The 18,896-nt window shown below is 50.3% G+C and overlaps 1 protein-coding gene across 2 annotated transcripts in view; it reads right to left on the bottom strand.

Annotated features, from left to right (window-relative positions):
- RASGEF1A (RasGEF domain family member 1A) overlaps positions 1–18,896 on the bottom strand; it is an 88,068-nt gene that overhangs the window by 52,066 nt on the left and 17,106 nt on the right. The window lies entirely within an intron of this gene.

The following is an 18,896-nucleotide window of genomic DNA, read 5'->3' on the forward strand; positions in this document are numbered from 1 at the left end:
ATGAAAAAAGGGAAGTTACAACTGACACCACAGAAATACAAGGGATCATAAGAGGATAGTATGAGCAAATATACGCCAACAAAAATGACAAAGCAGAAGAAACAGACAATTTCTTAGAAAGGTACAATTTGCCAAGACTAAACCAGGAAGAAATGGACAATATGAATAGACCAATTACCAGTACTGAAATTGAATCAGTAATTAAACCCCCCCCAAAAAAAAAAACAAAAGTCCAGGACCAGATGGATTCACAGGAGAATTCTACCAAACATTTAGAGAAGAGTTAACACCTATCCTTCTGAAACTATTCCAAAATTTGCAGAGGAAGGAACATTTCCAAACTGATTCTATCATCACCCTGATACCAAAACCAGACAAGGATATCACCAAAAAAGAAAATTATAGGCCAATATCACTTATGAATATAGATGCAAAAATCCTCAACAAAATACTAGCAAATCTACTCCAACAATGCATTAAAAGGATCATACATCGTGATCAAGTGGGATTTATCCCAGGGATGCAGGGATTTTTCAGTATACGCAAATCAATCAACATGATGCACCACATTAACAAATTGAAGAATAAAAACCATATGATACTCTCAATAGATGCAGAAAAAGCTTTTGATAGAATTCAATATCCATTTATGATCAAAATTCTCCAGAAAGTGGGCACAGATGGAACATACCTCAACACAATAAAGGCCATATATGACAAACCTACAGCTTACATCATACTTAATGGGGAAAAGCTGAAAGCATTTCCTCTAAGATCAGGAACAAGACAAGGATGCCCACTCTCGCCACTTTTATTCAACATAGTTTTGGAAGTCTTAGCCATAGCAATCAGAGAAGAAAAAGAAATAAAAGGAATCCAAATTGGAAACAAAGTTTCCACTGTTTGCAGATGACATGATACTATACATAGAAGACCCTAAAGAAGTGACCAGAAAACTACTAGAACTCATCAGTGAATATAGTAAAGTTGCAGGATACAAAATTAATATACAGCAATCAGTTGCATTTCTATACACTAACAATGAAATATCAGAAAGGGAAACTAAGGAAATGATACCATTCACCATCGTGCCAAAAAGAATAAAATACCTAGGAATAAACCTACCCAAGGAGGCAAAAGACTTGTATGCTGAAAACTATATGACACTGATGAAGGTAACTGAAGATGACAAAAAAATGGAAAGATACACCATGTCTTGGATTGGAAGAATAAATAATCAGAGCTGGAACAAAAAATGGTAAAATTTGTATGGAAACACGAAAGACCCCAAATAGCCAAACAATCTTGAAAAAAAAAGAATGGAGCTGGAGGAATCATGTGCCCTGACTTCAGACTATATCACAAAGCTACCGTAATCAAAACAATGTGGTACTGGCACAAAAACAAACACACAGATTAATGGAACAGAAATAGAAAGTCCAGAAATAAACCCATGCACATATGGTCAATTAATCTATGACAAAGGAGTCAAGAATATACAATGGAGAAAAGACAGTCTCTTCAATAAGTGGTGCTGGGAAAACTGGACAGCTACCTGTAAAAGACTGAAATTAGAACATTCTCTAACACCATGTACAAAAATAAACTCAAAATGGATTAAAGGCCTAAATGTAAGACCAGATACTATAAAACTCCTGGAGGAAAATATAGGCAAAACACTCGCAGACATACATTACAGCAATATATTTTTTGAACCAGCTCCTGCAGTTTTGGAAATAAAAGCAAAAATAAACAAATGGGATCTAGTTAAACTTAAAAGCTTTTGCATAGGTAAGGATACCATCAACAAAACAAAAAGACAACCTACAGAATGGGAGAAAATATTTGCAAAGAATGTGACTGACAAGGGACTAATTTCCATAATATACAAACAGCTCATACACATTAATATCAAAGAAACAAGCAACCCAATCCAAAAATGGGCAGAAGATCTGAACAAGTAGTTCTCCAAGGAAGACATACAAATGGCCAATAGGTATATGAAAAAATATTCAGCATAACTAATTGTCAGAGAAATGCAGATCAAAACTACAATGAGATAACACCTCACACCAGCCAGAATGGCCATCATTGAAAAGTCTACAAATGATAGATGCTGGAGAGGGTGTGGCAAAAAGGGAACCCTCTACACTGTTGGTGGGAGTGTAGATTGGTGCAGCCAGTATTGGAGGTTCCTTAAAAAACTGAAAACAGACTTACCATGTGATCTAGCAATCCTACTCCTGGGCATATATCTGGAGAAAAATAAAATTCAAAAAGGCACATGCACCCCAATGTTCATAGCAGCACTATTTACGATAGCCAAGACATGGAAACAACCCAAATGTCCATCAACGGATGACTGGATAAAGATGTGCTACATATTATATAATGGAACACTACTCAGCCATAAAAAAGAATAAAATAATGCCATTTGCAGCAATATGGATGGACCTGAAGATTGTCATTCTAAGCAAAGTGGGTCAGAAAGAGAAAGGAAAATGCCACATGACATCACTTATATGAAGAATCTAAAAAACAATAACAATAATAATGACATAAAAGAACTAATTATTATTTATAACTAAGATGATTGATTTCTTGAATACGTGTAAGCACATTTAACTGTCCTTTATGAGTGGGCTACTACATTCTGTTGACTCTTATTTTGTAGTAAGCTTTATTCCTTTGACAACTATGTAAGTTTAAAAAGCTAAAGATCTAATCTGTTCTTAGAAACAATAATTAGTACACATATATGTAAAACTAAAAAAAAGTGCAGTATACTGTAGTTACATGCAATGTGTATGTGCAGTTGAACTGTAATAATTCTACCTAATAAAAGTGAAAAAGGAAAAAAGAAAAGACACCAAAAAAGAAAAAAGAATTGAGGAGGGGGAAGAGACAATTCAACAAAAATAGTTTGAGACTTCAACATCCAACTTTCAATAATGGATAAAACAACTAGACAGTAAATCAGTAAGGAGATAGAAGACTTGAACAATACAACTAGACCAAACAGACGTGTATCGAACACTTAACAGTAGAACACATCTTCTCCTCTAGTGCACATAGAACATTCTCCAAAATGGATCACATGTTCGCCCATAAAACACAACTTAATAAATTTAAAATAACTGAAATCATACAAAGTATGTTCTGTTACCACAAAGGAATAGCAGAAGTCAATAACAGAAAGAAATCTTGGAAATTCGTAAATATATGGGAATTACACAACACACTCCCAAATAACCACAGGGAAAAGAAGAAATCACAAGGGAAACTTTAAAACGATTTCAGATAAATGGAAATGAAAACGTGATATACCAAAACTTACGGAATGCAGCTAGAACAGTGCTTAGGATGAAATTTATAGCTGTAAACATCTGTATTTAAAAAGAGAAAGATCTCAACTTCTATTCAATATTGTACTGGAGGTTCTAACAGAGCAATTAGGAAAGATTCAAGGTACAAAAGACATCCATACTGGAAGGAAGAAGTGAAAAGATCACTATTTGCAGATGACATGATCTTGTATACAGAAAATCCTAAAAAAATACACACACACACACACACACACACTATTAGAACTAGTAAATAAGTTCATTAAGGTTGCAAGATACAAGATCAATATACAAAAATCAGTTGTAATTCTATCACCTAAAACGAATAATCTGAAAATAAAATTAAGAAAACAATTCCATTCACAGCAGCATCAAAAAGAAAAAAAAATGCTTAGGAATAAATTTAACAAAGGAAGTGGACAACTTGTACAGTGAAGTTGGAAGAAATTAATTTAGTCTTATACAAATGGTAGGACAGCCACATTCATGGATTAGAAGACAATATTGTTAAGATGACAATACTCCTCAAATTGATTTTCAGTTTCAACGTGATTCCTATCAAAATTCCAGCTGCTTTTATTTTACAGAAATCGACAAATTGTTGTTTTATTTTGCAGAAATTGACAGTTGTTCGTAAAATTCACATGAAAACGCAAGGGACCTAGAACAGCTAAAGCAATCTTTTAAAAGAACAAAGTTGGAAGGTTCATATTCCCCCATTTCAAAACTTACTATAAAGCTACAGTAGTCAAGTCTGCATAATTCTGGCACAAGGACCAACACATAGACCAAGGGAATAGGACTGAGAGTTCAGAAAGAAACTCGGACACCTAAGAGCAATTGATTTTCAACCAAGGTGGCAAAGCAGTTCACTGGGGGAAAGGATAGTCTTTTCAACAAATGGTACTAAGGCAACGAAACAGTCATATGTAAAAGAATGAAGCTGAACCCCTGTCTCACATCGTGTGCAAAAATTAACTCCAAAGGGATCTAAGACCTAAATGTAAGAGCTAAAACCATACAACTCTTAGAAGAAAACACAGGTGTAAATCTTTGTGACCTTGGGTTAAGCAATGGCTTGTTTAGATATGACACCAAAAGCACAAGCAACCAAATGAAAAAGAGATGAATTGGACTTCATCACAATTTAAAACTTTTGTGCTTCAAAGGACACCATACAGGTATTGAAAAATACAATTTCCAGAATGGGAGAGAATATTTGTATACCATACACCGTAGTCCCCACTTACCCATGGTTTCACTTTCCATGGCTTCTGTTACCTGCAGTCAAATGTGGTCCAAAAATACTAAATTGGAAATTCCAGAAATAAACAATTCATAAGTTTTAAATTGCACACCATTCTGAGTAACACGACGAAATCGTGCACCGTCTCACTCCATCTCACCCGGGATGTGAATCGTTCCTTGGTCCAGCATATCCACGCTGTATATACTGTCTGCCCATGTGTCACTTGACGGCAAGAGCACTGATGCTGGCAATTTGAAAACTCTCTTATTGTGCCTAATTTCTAAATTAAACTGTATCATAGGAACATATGTATAGGAAAATGCGTAGTATAAATAGGGTCCAGTACTATCCCTGGCATCCACTGGAAGCCTTGGAATGCACTCCCCTCGGATAAGGGGGCACTACTACTGTATATAAGGGTCTGATATGCAGACTATATAAAGAACTCTTACAATTCCATAATAAAAGACAAATAACCCAACTGAAATGGGCAAAGAATCTGAACAGATATTTCTCTAAAGAAGACATACAAATTATAAGTAAGCACATAAAAGTTGCTCAACATCATTAATTATTAGGGAAATGAAAATCAAAACCACAGTGAGATACCACTTTACACCTACTAGGATGGCTATAATAAAAAAGATGGATAATAACAAGTGTTAATGAAGCTGTTGAGGAATTAGGACTCTAATACAATACAGGTGACAGTGTAAAATTGTGCACTCACTTTGGAAAACAGTCTGTCAGTTCCTTAAGATTTTAAATATAGCATTACCAGCATGTACAGTCCTGGGTACATAGCCGAGGTATTTGGAAGCTTATGCTCGCTTAAAAATTGTATATAGTGAGGGGAGGGTATAGCTCAGTGGCTGAGTATGTGCTTAGCATGTATGAGGTCCTGGGTTCAGTACTTCCACTAAAAATAAATAAATTAATAAACCTAATTACCTCCCCCCCAAAAATTAAATAAATAAAATTTTTAAAAACTGTACATGGTGGAAGGGTAATAGGTCAGTGGTAGAGCATGTGCTTAACATGCATGAGGTCCTCAATTCAATCCCCAGTACCTCCATTAAAAATTTTTAAATTTAAAAATTAAAGAAAAAAATGTACACAGAGGTTCATAACAGCATTATACATCTTACCCACGAAGTGGAAGCACCCCAATAGTCATCAACTGACAAATGGATAAACAAAATGTGGGACAGCCACACAATGGAATACTACATGGCTATGAAAAGGAATGAAGTGCATGCTACATGAATGAGCCTTGAGAACATCATGCTAAGTGAAAGGCACCAGACACAAAAGGCTGCATATTGTATGTTTCCTTTACATGAAATTTCCAGAATAGACAAATCCTTAGGATCGTGAAATAGATAGTGGTTGCCAAGGGCTGGCAAGTGGGGGAAGGGGGAGCAGCTATTAACAGGTATGGGGGTTTCTTTTGGGGGTAATGAAAATGTGCCGGTTTTGGATAGTGATGATGGTTCTACAACCCCATGAATATACGAAAAAACACAGAATTAATTCACTTTAAAAGGATGAACTGCATGTTACATGAATTATATATTTCAATTTTTTTTAAAGAAAAAAAAAAGGGATGGCCCAAGTTGTACTCTCAGGACAGCACCCAATTCACCTCACATTCACTACAATCTAATAAGCAAGGATGCTCTCGTTGCAGACTTAATTTGTATTTCTTCAATTATGAGTGAGACTGAAATAAAAGGACATTTCTTTTCTTGAATCGCCTGCTGTGGCATTTTCCCCTTTATTCAACTGGCTTGTGGATTTTTCTTACTCATTCATTCATTCAGTGATGATATACTGGACATGTGACCTGTACTGTTCTAGGCACTAGCAATACAATCATAAATGCAATGGACAAAGTGCAGGCCCTTATGTGGTTTACGTGGTAGAGGGAACGCACAAGGACTAAACAAGTGAATATATACCAGCTGGCAGTAAGTGCCATACAGAGAACTGCAACAGGCAGGGTAGACTGGGAATGGACAGGGGAGGCAAGGGCTTTGTTGTTGAAATCAGGCAGTCAGATAAGACCTTCCTGATGAGGTGACTTAGCAAGACCTGAATAAAGTAATCCATGTGGATCTGCAGGAGCAGCAAGTGCAAAGGCCCTGGGGCAGGACCATATGTAGTCTGTTCAAAGAACAGACCTGCACAAGGCCAGTGTCTCTGAGGCAGAGTGAGGGTGGAAAGAGGTCGGAACAAACCCTGCTGGGCCTGGTGGGCTGGGATAAGGCTTGTATTTGTTTCCTGGGTTGGTTGTACAAATTACCACAAACTGGGTGGCTTGAAACAATAGAAATGTATTCTTTCACAGCTTGGGGAGCTGTAAGTCTGGAAACAAGGTGTCAGCAGGGCCACGTTTCCTCTAAAGTCCTGGGAAGAGCCCTCTCTCGCCTCTTCCAGGTTCTGGCGATTGCCGGCAATGCTTGGGGTTCCTTGGCTTGCAGACGTGTTGCTACGGTGTCCACCTTCATTCCCATATGGCCTTCCTCCCTCTTGTCCCTGTACTCCCTCTCCTTATAAGGACACCGGTCACTGGATTTAAGGACCACCCTAATCCAGTCTGGCCTCACTTAAACTTGATTACATCCACAAAGACCCTATTTCCAAATAAGGTCACATCACAGGTTCCGGGGGGCCATAGATTTGGGAGAACACCATTCACCCCAGTACAGGGCACCTCTTCAGACCCGTGGAGTCTATGTATGTCTGTGGTGTTCCCTGCCTTTTTCCTCTATTCACACACACTCTTCACTTCCTGCTGGAGGGTTTGAGGTACAGGATGACGCAATCGAATTTAAACCATTGTGATTGATTGATGGAGCCAAGCCCACAGGGATCAAGGTCAAAGCAGATCAGTTAGAAGCTCCCGCAAAAGTTTACATGCTGGGGAGAGGGTGCAGGGGCTGAGAAGCGGCAGATTCTGGGCTTTACCGCGGTGACATGGGATTTGCTCATTGATGGCTGCGACAGTTTTAGGCCTGAGAAAAGGAAATAAAATCTACAGATTTGTAAGCACTTTATATAAGAATAAATCCTTCTGACTCCAGTTCAAGATCACAGTGAACTGAGCCCAGTCATTTGCTCTTCACCCTTCCCAACCTCCATGACATAAAAGAGAACAGAGGAAAAGTTGTGGAAGAGGGTGGGTCGCTGGTGGACACGAGTGACTCACAGTTCTGGAAAACGGAAGGCAGATGGGGCGGGTGGATGGAAGAAGCCACAGAGAAGCGGGAGCAGGAAACCCCACCTTTCAGGGGAGAGGTGGGCATACAAAGACCAGTCAGAGGTCTGCCCCGGAGATGGGGGAGTGTCGCCCCCACCCTCCAGGCACAGGATGTAAGACAGGTCATTACCGGAGTGGGAGGCAGGGGCAGACCCCACATGGAGAGCTAGCTTCTTTTTCTTTCTTTTTTTTTTAACTCTATCCCATTTCATTATTTCTTTATTTCTTTATTAGGGGGTTGTTTTGTTTTTTAGGGGGAAGTAATTAGGTTTATTTTTTAAATTTATTTAATAAATTATATTTATTGTTTAAATTATATGTAGACATTATATTTTTTAATTAATAGCGGCAATGGGGATTGAACCCAGGACCTTGTGCATGCTAAGCGTGTGCTCTACCACTGAGCCATAGCCACCCCTTGGAGAGCTGTCTTCTAAGCAGCTTCCAGTGTGGAGCCAGGTGCCCAGTGGGAAGCCCTCCGAGTGCTGGCACCGAGGGGACGGGCAGTGCACCTGCCAGCCAGCCCCCTGCACCCAAACTTGCCTCACGGCAAATGCTGACACATCCCACCTCCCCGTGCTGTGTCTGCGGTGGGAATTCCACACAGCGACAAGACGCTGCAGCCAGACCCCAGTACAGTAGGGGGAGTGTTCAGCCGGCCCCAGGCCTCCTCCCTCAAATGGACAGACAGCCCTGCATAAACAGACTGAGAGAAGAATGGACAGCATGAAAGCAGAAAGCCAAATGGCCAAGTGAAGAACCAACCCCAGAGAAAACATATTTTAAGCAAGAAGAGAAATCATAAAAGAAGCAACTGTAAAAGAGAGAGACACTGAGAAGCTGTATCCTTGTAGTGAGTTGGACGCTACAGCTCAGGACCAAGAAGCTCTGCCAAGACCCCTCCTTCACCGCCTGCCTCCTATCCAATCCATCACCCAATTCGGGTAGTTTGCCTGCTCTGTATTCCCCATGTCTGACCACATCTGTCCGTCCAACCTCACTGGCACGCCCTAGTCCAAGCAGCCATCCGCTCTCCCCCTGGGGGCAGCCCTGACCCCCCAGTGCCGTTTCACTACTGCCCCCTCCATCCTAGCCCTTCCTCATCTGCTCATCACTCTACAGATGGGATCATGTGTGTGGCTTCTGCCCACCCCAACTTAAAACACTTCAATGGCTTCAAAGAGGACAAAACCTGATGACCTGGCTGGCAGGGCAGACTCACCTTGACCCTCTCCCCATTGCTGTCGGGTGCCTCTGTTCCCATGCTGCCACAGGGCCCTGCACACGGTGTTCCCTCCACTCAGAATGCTCTTCCTGCCCGGCCTCCCCGGGCCCCCACCTCCCTGCCAGGGATCAGGAGCCTTTTCTCCGCAACTCTTCCCAGATCACAGATCACAGCTACGCTATTCCTGGGATCATCCTATAACTATCAGCGTCCCCTACCAGACTCTCAGCCGCCTTCCTCACCTCCTTTCAAACAGCTGATTTCTTTTGATCTATTTTGCATTATCTTGGGCTTCTTTCACTTCACTGCTACAGAAAATTTGAAAACGCCTGCCACGCACCACGTGGCCTCCAATTTGAAGGAGGCACTCAGAGTAACGTGCTGAGCCCACAGGGAGGCCCTGGCCTTTGCAGTCTGGCCTGAGTCCCACCACGGTGTCTTGTTGTCTTGCTGCGCAGGGGTGCCACTGGGTGGGAAGGGAGGCACAGAACCCGAGAACAGGTTACGGAGGTGCACGGAGTTCTGCCAACTCCGCGATCAGGCTGTCCGCACGGACTCACCTTCCTTCAGACATTGACAGAATTCTGCAAAGGAACCTTCTTTAGAATGAAATAGAAGAAACATAAACAATTCACTCTCAATGCCCAGGAATCGGGGCTCTGTGTGCACCACTGCCCCAAGGGACCGAGGCCCAGAGTCTTGGGCAGGGGTTCTTGTTGGGGGAGGGTGTCTGGCAGACCACGTCCTGGGACGGAGGGGGCCTTGTCTGAGTCAGGTCGTGCTAATTGAAGCATTTGGCTCCAGCCTCTGGTAGTTCCTTTATCAGAGAAAATGCTCCTGCAGATGCTTCAGTTCATGTGTTTAAAGTTTCTTTCTAAAGCAGGATTATTCACTGTCTTCTTCCAGTAAAGCCCCCGAGGGAGGCAGCGCACAGCATGACCCGGTTTTCTGGCGAGGTCTCCAGCTCTGTGGCCCCCACTAAGGGAGCTGGCACAAGCTTTCACCTCTCTGCGCCTCCCTCTCCTCCTCTGGGAAATGCAGCGTGGGATGTACACCCAGGAGGGTGGGCGCAGCTCCCAGCCCAGTGCCTCCCCCAGCACTGCACACCCACGGATCAGGCTGCGGTCTCAGCCCTATGGTGGGCAACCCTGGAGGGAGGGTGGAAAGGGGTCCCCACCGCAGGACACCCTGAGCAGCTTTGACAATCCCCAGCTGAGGTGATGCAAAGACAGGCTCCCAGTTTAGCAAGCACCTGTCACTAACTACAAGGAGACAACTGCTTCAGCGGACGGAGGACAGTCCAGTTTCTGCCTGTTGTCTGGCATAATTTACTCTCAAAAAGTGCCCCCCTCTCCACCCAACAAGACTGCTACAAATAGATTCCTGGGCTCCACACTGCGTTCCCCCCAGACGACTGAACCAGAGTCCCTGGCGATGTCACCTGGGAACTTACACTTCCCACCAGCTTGAGGGGAATTCTTACGTGCAGTCAGGTCTGAGAACCCCTAGGTATGGCGCGTGCATGTAGCAGGTACCCAGGCAGGTCCCCTCACCTCTGTCAAAGGCACATGGAAGGGCATCATGGCTCAGCTATTTCCCCACCTGCCACCTGCGGGCAGCTTCCCGTAGGGCAAGGGAAAGAGAAGGCAAGAGGCTGAATCTGGTCAGCCCTCAAGGAACAAGGCTTGACCAACCGGGGGGGCTGAGACGCCTGGGTCCCGGGGGGGACTTGCCAGCAGGACCTGTCCTGGGACAGGCAGAGGCTCCTATAGCCTGCTATGCATCTAAAAGGACCAGTGTTGAGGAGGGGTCTCCGCCCCAAGGAGCAGAGTAAGATTCATTGGGGCCTGGGCATCACTCCAGGCAGTGCAAACTGTACTGTAATTCTGGGGGCACCTCCAGGGCTGCAGGGCATGGAAGGCACGGGTCGCCCCTTTGATGGGATGCTGGCCCACGAGGGAAGGGCTGGGGAGGCACGCGAAACCCAGAAATCCAACAGGAAGGGCTGTGGAAAGAGTCTGTTCTAGGGCTGGGGACTGGCTCCATTGTTCTGTGACCCCATTTCTGAGACTCGGTTTCCTTTCCTGCCCCAGTCCCCACCTGCAGTGCAGATCAGCCGGCTGCAGCCACCTGGAGCCCTCGAGAGAAGTGTCCTCGTGGGCTGGGCAGCTGGTCCCCTGTCTGCCCAAGGGAGGGCTGCAGCCACATGCTGCCTCCCTGGCCACCCCCTCGCCATCCTGTGATTTGGGGCTTTATCAGACGCTCCCCGGGAGGCACAAGCGCTGGAGCAGGAACACACCCACACATGGACTGAAAAGAAAGGGAAAAGCCACAGAGACTGATTTGCTGTTCCTCATTTGCAGCTGAGCAGGGGGCGCCGGTGTGCGTGATGGACGCGGGCAGCTGTGAAAATTGAGATGTCAGCTCAGAGCCCCAGGCTGTGCCATCTCACCTCCAGACTTGGCTGGGGACACGCAGCACAGTCCTGTTAATTGTGCGAACCCTGAGCAGACTGTAAAACACACTTGAACGGTGGCTCAGCCCCATCAGGACTGTCAGAAATCTGGGTCGTTGCCTCGGCATGCCCGGCTCAGCCACCCTGCTCGGCCCACGGGCACCTGCTCCTCCAGGCCTGGACTGTGAGGGTGGACGGGGTGCAACCGGACCAGGACAGGAGCCGTGCTCTGGCCCAGCTCTGCCTCTGGTAGGGTGGCCTGTGCCAGGACCGCCTGAGTGGAGCAGGTGGCTCCATGGAGCAGCGTGCCTGCAGGCTCTGTCCAGCTGCAACCAGAGGATCGCCTGCAGGAAGGGCTGACTGTGAAGGCTAAGTCAGGAATTCTGCCCAGAGGAAGGGCTGGCTTTGCCCCTCCTGCCCTGTGGCAGGCATGACCGGGTTGGGGCTCTCTGGCAGCCAGCACCCTGAGAGCAGCCCTGAGGACCCCCTCATTCCCATCCCAGTTTCCCTGCTCTGAGCAGATACTTTTCTTGTGCCCTGATGGCTCATCTTTTGAACCAGAACTTCCACAACGTGCCAGCTAACTCCCCCCTCCCCCAAACTCTCCTCCCTGAGCACACTTGCCCCCTTCCCTCAGGTCCACCAAGTTCACAAGGAGCCTGATCGTGAGGAGACCACCACATCCCTTCTAGTGTCCACAGTGGGGCTGCACACCCAGCCCTGGAAAAGCTCATCGTGGGGAGTGGTTGCTCCCCCGCGCTCTCACAGTGTATGGTGTGCCATTAGGGGTGCTAGGGCTGACACCCCCTAATACCAGGGCTGCAGGGGAGCCCCAACCTGTGCTGGGCTGTGATTGCCCGAGGCCCTCTGACAGAGAGGCCTTCCTGATGCTCCAAAGACGAGACTAGGCTCTCAACAGTGGGTATGGTACCCAGAGATAACCAAATCCTGATCCCTGTGACTCTGAAGGGGACAGAAGGGATCTGGGGGCAAAAGGACTAGACTACAAAAGGGACTTTGCTAATGTGATTAAATTAACGCCCTTGAGATGAGGAGATTATTCTGGATCATCGGGTGGCCCTAATCTAATTGCATGACTCTGTAAAACTGAAGGACCTTCCCAGCTGTGGTCAGAGAAAGAGATGCGACAACAGGGTAGAGTCAGAGAGATGGACCCGACACCTCACTGCGGCCTCTGAGATGCAGGGAGCAGTGTGCGAGGCCTGGGTGTGCAGAGGTGCCAGCCAACGGGGAATAGGGATCTCAGTCCCACAGCATGTGGAACGAGCACCCGGATGAGCAGGAAAAGACCCTCCCCCAGAGTCTGCAGAGAGGAAAGCCGGCCAGCACCTTGGCCTGAGTCCCCTGAGGCCACGCTGGCTTCTGACCCACAGAACCATACGAGGGTAAGTGTGTGTTATTGGTTAGTTTTCAGCAGTTCAGGCAGCCACCCTGTGCACATCCCTGGGGCCACGGCAACCAGCTCTGCTTCAGAGCACCAGGGAGTGGCAGTGGTGGCACCAGGAACACCTCCTGGGCTTCTTGGCACAAGCCCATCTGGACGTGGGCTCTGGAGGCCTCCCATGCCCAGCAGCCACCCTGCGGCCACACACACAGAGCTGACAGTCCGCCTGCCTGTCCCTGCTGTGCTCAGGAGAGCGTCCTGGGTCTGGTACCACCTTCCCCACCCTGCAAGGCTGCTGGGAGGACTGAAGGGGACCTACGTGCCAGGCCGTAGCAGGTGTCGGCACAAGTCGGTACCCAGAGAAGGTGCCCCCGTCCAGGATGCCTCCCATGATCCCAGCTGTCCAAGGAGGAAGTGAGCTGGACAGCAGTACCCAAGATGGGGAGCCCAGATGTTGGAGGGGATGCAGAGAGGGCGGGGGGCACAAAGAGGGGTTGCCCTCAGGGTCCTCTTAGGCAACTGCACTGCATCAGTGGTGCCGAGATAGTCGTGAGGGGCCATGGACCCCCCAACATACTGACGGTGCCCAGTGCAGCCTCTGCATCTGCCGTGGTGCCCGCTGAGGCCACACTTCCCTGTCCCCACCCCCAAACCACTCCTGCTCAGGGCAGGCTTCCCCTAACACGCACCTTTCCTGCGGGCTCCATCGCCCTGACCCAGACCAGGCTGCAGTCCGTGGTCTGCAGCCTGCAGCTCTTCCTGCCTGGTCCTTCCAAGCCTAATCTCTCCATTCGGGGCTCACAGAGGCACTGCTGGCCTGCCACTCTCCAGCTCCCTCCCTCTCTTGTACCTCTAGTCCAGTCCCAACTTTGTCTGCTTCTCAGAGGACCTGGAACTGACACCTTCACTCCAAGGTCACACCACCGCAACACCAGGTCTCTCGGGCCCTGTGCGGCAGGAGGGGGCGGGGGGGGGGCTGGCGGGTCCAGCAGGTGTCCCACTCAGAGGTCGCCCTGGTAGTGCCCCTCCTAAAGGCTGTGTTCCCTGAGCACAGTGTCTATGGCTAAAGCAAATCTGGAACACTGGCTGTAGCTCAAGGTCACTGTGGGGTGAACTTCAAGCAGGGGTTGTCCCTGGAGCCCCCAAAACTGTGGCTAAAGGAAGGGATCAAGGGAGGCAGGCAGCCTATTCAGGGCACACAAGCAATGACATGAGTGACACTTGGTATGTCCCAGTCAGGGTCTGACCACAGGGCCCCCTTGCATGGCTGGCAGCCACACCCACCGGAGGCCCCTGGACCCCAGCAGCCCTGGCCACAGAGCCCAGCAGGGAAAGTTGGGGACTTTCCTCCTGGGCAGAGGCCACAGCATTCCCAGGCGTTTGGAGAGGAAACTAGGCAGCACTGGGGTTTCCAGCACCCTCCTGGGAAGTCCCCTCAGCCACCGCCTGGTCACTGCCGGGCAGATTCGAGCCCAGCCCAGCCCAGCCCAGGCCAGGCCCTCTGGTTGGCCTGGGTGGAAATGCCACATGGGGAGGGACGCAGGAAAACCCTCCCAAGGCCACTGTCCCGCCTCAGCCCCTCCCGGGAGCCACCACCAGTCACCCTCCCCACCCCCGGCCTTGGCTGACTACGCTATCCACACACCCTCGCTGGCCACCTGCTCAGTGTCACTTCCTGCCCCACCCACTGCCACCACCCTTGCCTCGCTCGCCACTCTGGGCTTGGCCCCTGACAGGGAGGGTCCTGCAGACTGGGCTGTGGCGACCTGGCCCCAGTCCCCATCCAGCCTCAGGGCTGCACCTCCATCCAGTTTGTCCAAAAGCCCTGGATAGTCTGTCACCCTCACCCCCTCTTAGACTGTCAACTCCTGGGGACAGGGGCTACTCCTTGTGGAGCCTCCCGCATCCCACAGCCCCACTCTCAGGTGCTCACCGTGCCCTTGAGGACTGAATGGCCCCAGGATCAAAACATCGCAGCTTTGTCATTTACTCCTCACAGTAACTGCTATGAGGAGTGTTACTGGACCGTTTGACAGGAGTGCAAAACTGAGGTCAGAGATGTGAAGCAGCCTGTCCAAGGACACAGGACACTGGTCAGGGTCAAAGTCAAAATCAAAGCCCTGACTCCACATCAGGGCACCCTGGAGGCCGGGGCTGGAGGGGAGAGGGAAGCCCAGCCTCAGGGCCACCAGGTGGCAGGCGTGTGGCGGTTCCTGGGACCCTTATCACTTTTGACTCCTCTGGGAAGACAGCCCTGGAGGGAGAGCCTAGGGCCACTAGGTGCCAGGTTCCCAGCTCTGCCTGCCCGCTGACACCCTACTCCCCTAGGAAGGTTAGCCCAGCGTGGGGCTGGGGCATCAGTGCTATCCGGGCTCCTCTGGTTGCCAGGCAACGCTAAAAGCTATGGCATGCATGTGAATTAGGGACGCCCTTCCAGCCTTCCCTCCCTCTCCCCTTCCTCACCCCACTGCTACCTCTGTCAGACTGTTTACAGTAGAGGCTGTGCACCATGTCCCCTGCCTGGGGGAAGTATGGCAGGAGGCCCCCAGGTGACCCAGAGCAGACCTGACTGCAGGCAGCGCAAGCCCACTGACCTTCCTGGCCGTGCCGAGCTCGGCCTGCTGTCCAGCCTCCCCTGCACTCGGCCTGGTGGGCCGGGGCTCACCCAGGCCTGAACCTGGACCCATGTGAGCCTCGGGCTGGGAGTGCTCAGGGACCCTTGCCAGGGAGGGGAGCTGAGGAGGGCAGACCAGAGAGGACCCAGGCCCCCAGCCATGCACAGCCACCTTGCCCTGGAGCACAGGTTACAGATCATCTCCTTTTACAGAGGAGACCAGAGGGGCAGCCACTTGTGCCAGGCAGGAGGCGTCAGGGCTGCACCCTGGCCACCGTGTGCCCCGTAGGCTCTCTGCTGGAGGGGATCATTTGGGACAGACCCCCTCCACCAGCTCTGGACATGAGGGAGAGGGAGGAGGCCCAGGCCTGAGTGGCACTCAGTGCTAGGGAGTCAGGGTCTAGGGGGTACAGGCATCTGGGAGAGACATGAAGCAGGGGCCAAGCTCCAGCCATGCAGCCCCCAGGCTGGACACTGCGGGCATCTCTGACCAGTGCCTCCGTCTGGCATCCCTGGCACCTCTCACCATTCCTGCCCTAAGGAGGCCCCCCAAACCACTGAAGGCCCGCAGGGCCCTTTGTCAGCAAGACGTGACAGGGTTGAGCAGGCCAAGGAACTCAGGCCTTACAAGGGGTGATGGATGCCACCTGGCCTCACATGAGAAGCTCAGCGAGGAGAGTCAGCCCATCAGCCCATCTGGGGGGCTCAGGGCGACAGAATCTGGGAAACTTGTGGACGGTGGCAGTGAGCACTGACCCCGGGGAGCCCAGCTGTCCACCTCACAGATGGGGAAATTGAGGCTGGGGTGTCAAACTGCTTGCCCTTGGCCCAGCCAGGCGGTGGGCCTTGGCTCTGGGCTGACCCTGGTGGCCCGGAGCATGACTCCCACTGCACTGTGGGAAAAGGAAGAGGGAAGCGTGTCTGGTCACTGTACCAAGTCCAGCAGAGGCAGCCACAGAAATTGCCTGGGGTGCTGCTTCACGGGCCAGCTCTATGGGGCGCTGTGGGCAAACTGAGAAGCCAGACCTGCCAGGGGCGTGGCTGTGGGGCCACTGAGCCACAGCAGGTGCCCACAGAGCCCAGGCCTTTGCCAGAGCTACCTCTGCAGCATCCCCTTCTCCCCTGCAGTCAACAGCACAGCCTGGGGCCTGCCCACACCCCTGGCCAGCCCTTAACCTCTTAGTCTCCTCACCTGTAAGATGTGGGTGGGAAGGGCCCTGCCTCTCAGGATTAGCTGAGTTACTGCACGTGAGACGCTCACGAAGTCCCGTATGTCCTATGTCAGCACAGGCATCATCGGTCCTCTGCCCACACCCCGAGGCGAGCACCCCATGGAGCAGATCTGGGCCTGCCCCACTGAGCCCGGAATGCCCACAGCCCATGTCTGCACCTCCCAGACCAGAGGGCAGGTGGGCCTCTGAGGGCCGCGGCCACAGGCGAGGCTGAGGGAGGCCCTGCGGACAGACACTTCCTTTCTACGGAAAAGACTCCAGACATCCCTGGTCTGGGCTCCAGCTTCCTCAGACTTCGACTCTGTGGCATTTTGTTCCCCCAAGGGAGGAAGGTGGAAGTCAGGAGGGGTGCAGTCCCGGGTGTGGTAACCGGCAGGAGGTGGGGGCTTGGTGGGCACAACCGCCAGACGTGGGACAGAGGATGTGCCCCAACCAGAGTCAGGGCAGCCCCAGGGCAGGACCCAGCCTGAGCCAGGGCTCATGAAGACCCAGGCAGGCCTCGGCCCCAGGCCACCAGCCTGGCCAGGACTTTGGCTCCGGACCTGGGATATGAAGTGGCCGAGAGCACAGGTCTCAGGGACCAGGCCTGGGGAGTGGAACAGAGGGCAGGGCGAGGCCGAGGACCCAAGCACAGAGCAAGGGCAATGGCTTCGCTGGGGGAGGGGTGGGAGGCATTCGCCTGCCATCAGTCAGTGGGTAAGCAAAGGTCGGGCTGAGGATGCACAGAGCAGGGAGGTGACATGGCATCCATGATGAAGTGGACACCACTGGAGGGGGCACTGTGGGGAACTGGAGGGAGGGGTAAAGAGAAAAATATTGGTGGGCAGGAGGCTGACCAGGGCTCCCTGGACAGTGAACATGCCTTAGGGGTGAATGAATGGAGTGTGGTCTCACCACATCGGATGTATCCTCCCCAACCTGGGACTCCCCTTGGGCTGTGAAGGGCCAGGGGCTCCTGTCGCTGACCCTCCCTGGGCTATAACTCCACCCACATCTGCCCAGGATCCTAGAGACGATGAGGGCTTGGAGGTCAGCCAGGCGGGTGAGGTCCACCCTTGAGCTCTCAGTGAATGCCTGTCTTGGGGACAATTCTGCTCACTTGCCCTGACACTTAATGAAGGGCCCCCTGCTGTGCTGGGCCTAGAGCCAGAAGGGCAAGAGCTACAGTCTGGGCCCCTGCGTGGACAGAATCTCCGAATGAGCCGTCTCCCCAGTGACCATTCTGGATCTTGTGGGGGCTGTCTACTCTTGACAAAGACCCCCTACTTGCCAGGTCTGACTCAGCCTTGGCCCGCCACCCAGAGGAAGGCGGGCAGCCAGGCTGTGGTCCCCAAGGCCACACCATGGAACCTGTCTTTCCCACCATGGCACCTCCAGCACCACGAGGCCAGCGGTCAGACTAGGAGGACCATGCTGGGGTGAGGTCCCAGTCTCTCAGACACCGCTCCCAGGGCCTTGGCCCACAGCTGCCTGTGCAGCTGCCCAGCCCAGGGCCCCTCACACAGGGTATCTCCTCCCAGGAGACTGGAGATTTGGTTCACTCTGTTCCCTTCCGAAGCTTCAGAAACCAAATGAGCACACTACGGTTCCAGCAAATCCCATGATAAAGGCATCAATTTAACTTGTTCTTTAACGACTAAATATTTCTCCCTGTATTTCTGGGAGAGGGGAAGGGAGGAACCACAGATTTTACACTTGCTTCTAGAGGCTGAGGCTTGTGCTCTGCCTGATGAGAGGGCCTGGAGCTCTGGAGACAGCCAGGCCGGGTCTGAGTCCCGGTTCTGACCCTCACTGCTGAGTGACTTCCACTGGGTTCCCCAGCCTCTCTGAGCCTGCTCTGTGCTTCCATAGAACTGGAGAAGGCCACTGTCCTAGGGCATCTTTGAGAATGAAAAGGTCTCATATGAAAGCTCTCATCCCACCCTCTTCTTTACCCAGAGTCAGAGATCCTTTGTCAAATGATCCATTTAGGGAAAGTCTCCACCAGGTACGACCTCCCACTAATGCAGCGGCTTCTTGGCCCCAAATGTTGTTTTGCCCTAGGCAAGGAGATAGATGCCAACAAGAGACATCTAGCCCCCAAGTATCCAGGAAACCCTTCTAAGCTCCC

The sequence above is a fragment of the Vicugna pacos genome, chromosome 11 (genome assembly GCF_048564905.1).
Source record: "Vicugna pacos chromosome 11, VicPac4, whole genome shotgun sequence".
In the NCBI taxonomy this organism is placed as follows: Eukaryota; Metazoa; Chordata; class Mammalia; order Artiodactyla; family Camelidae; genus Vicugna; species Vicugna pacos.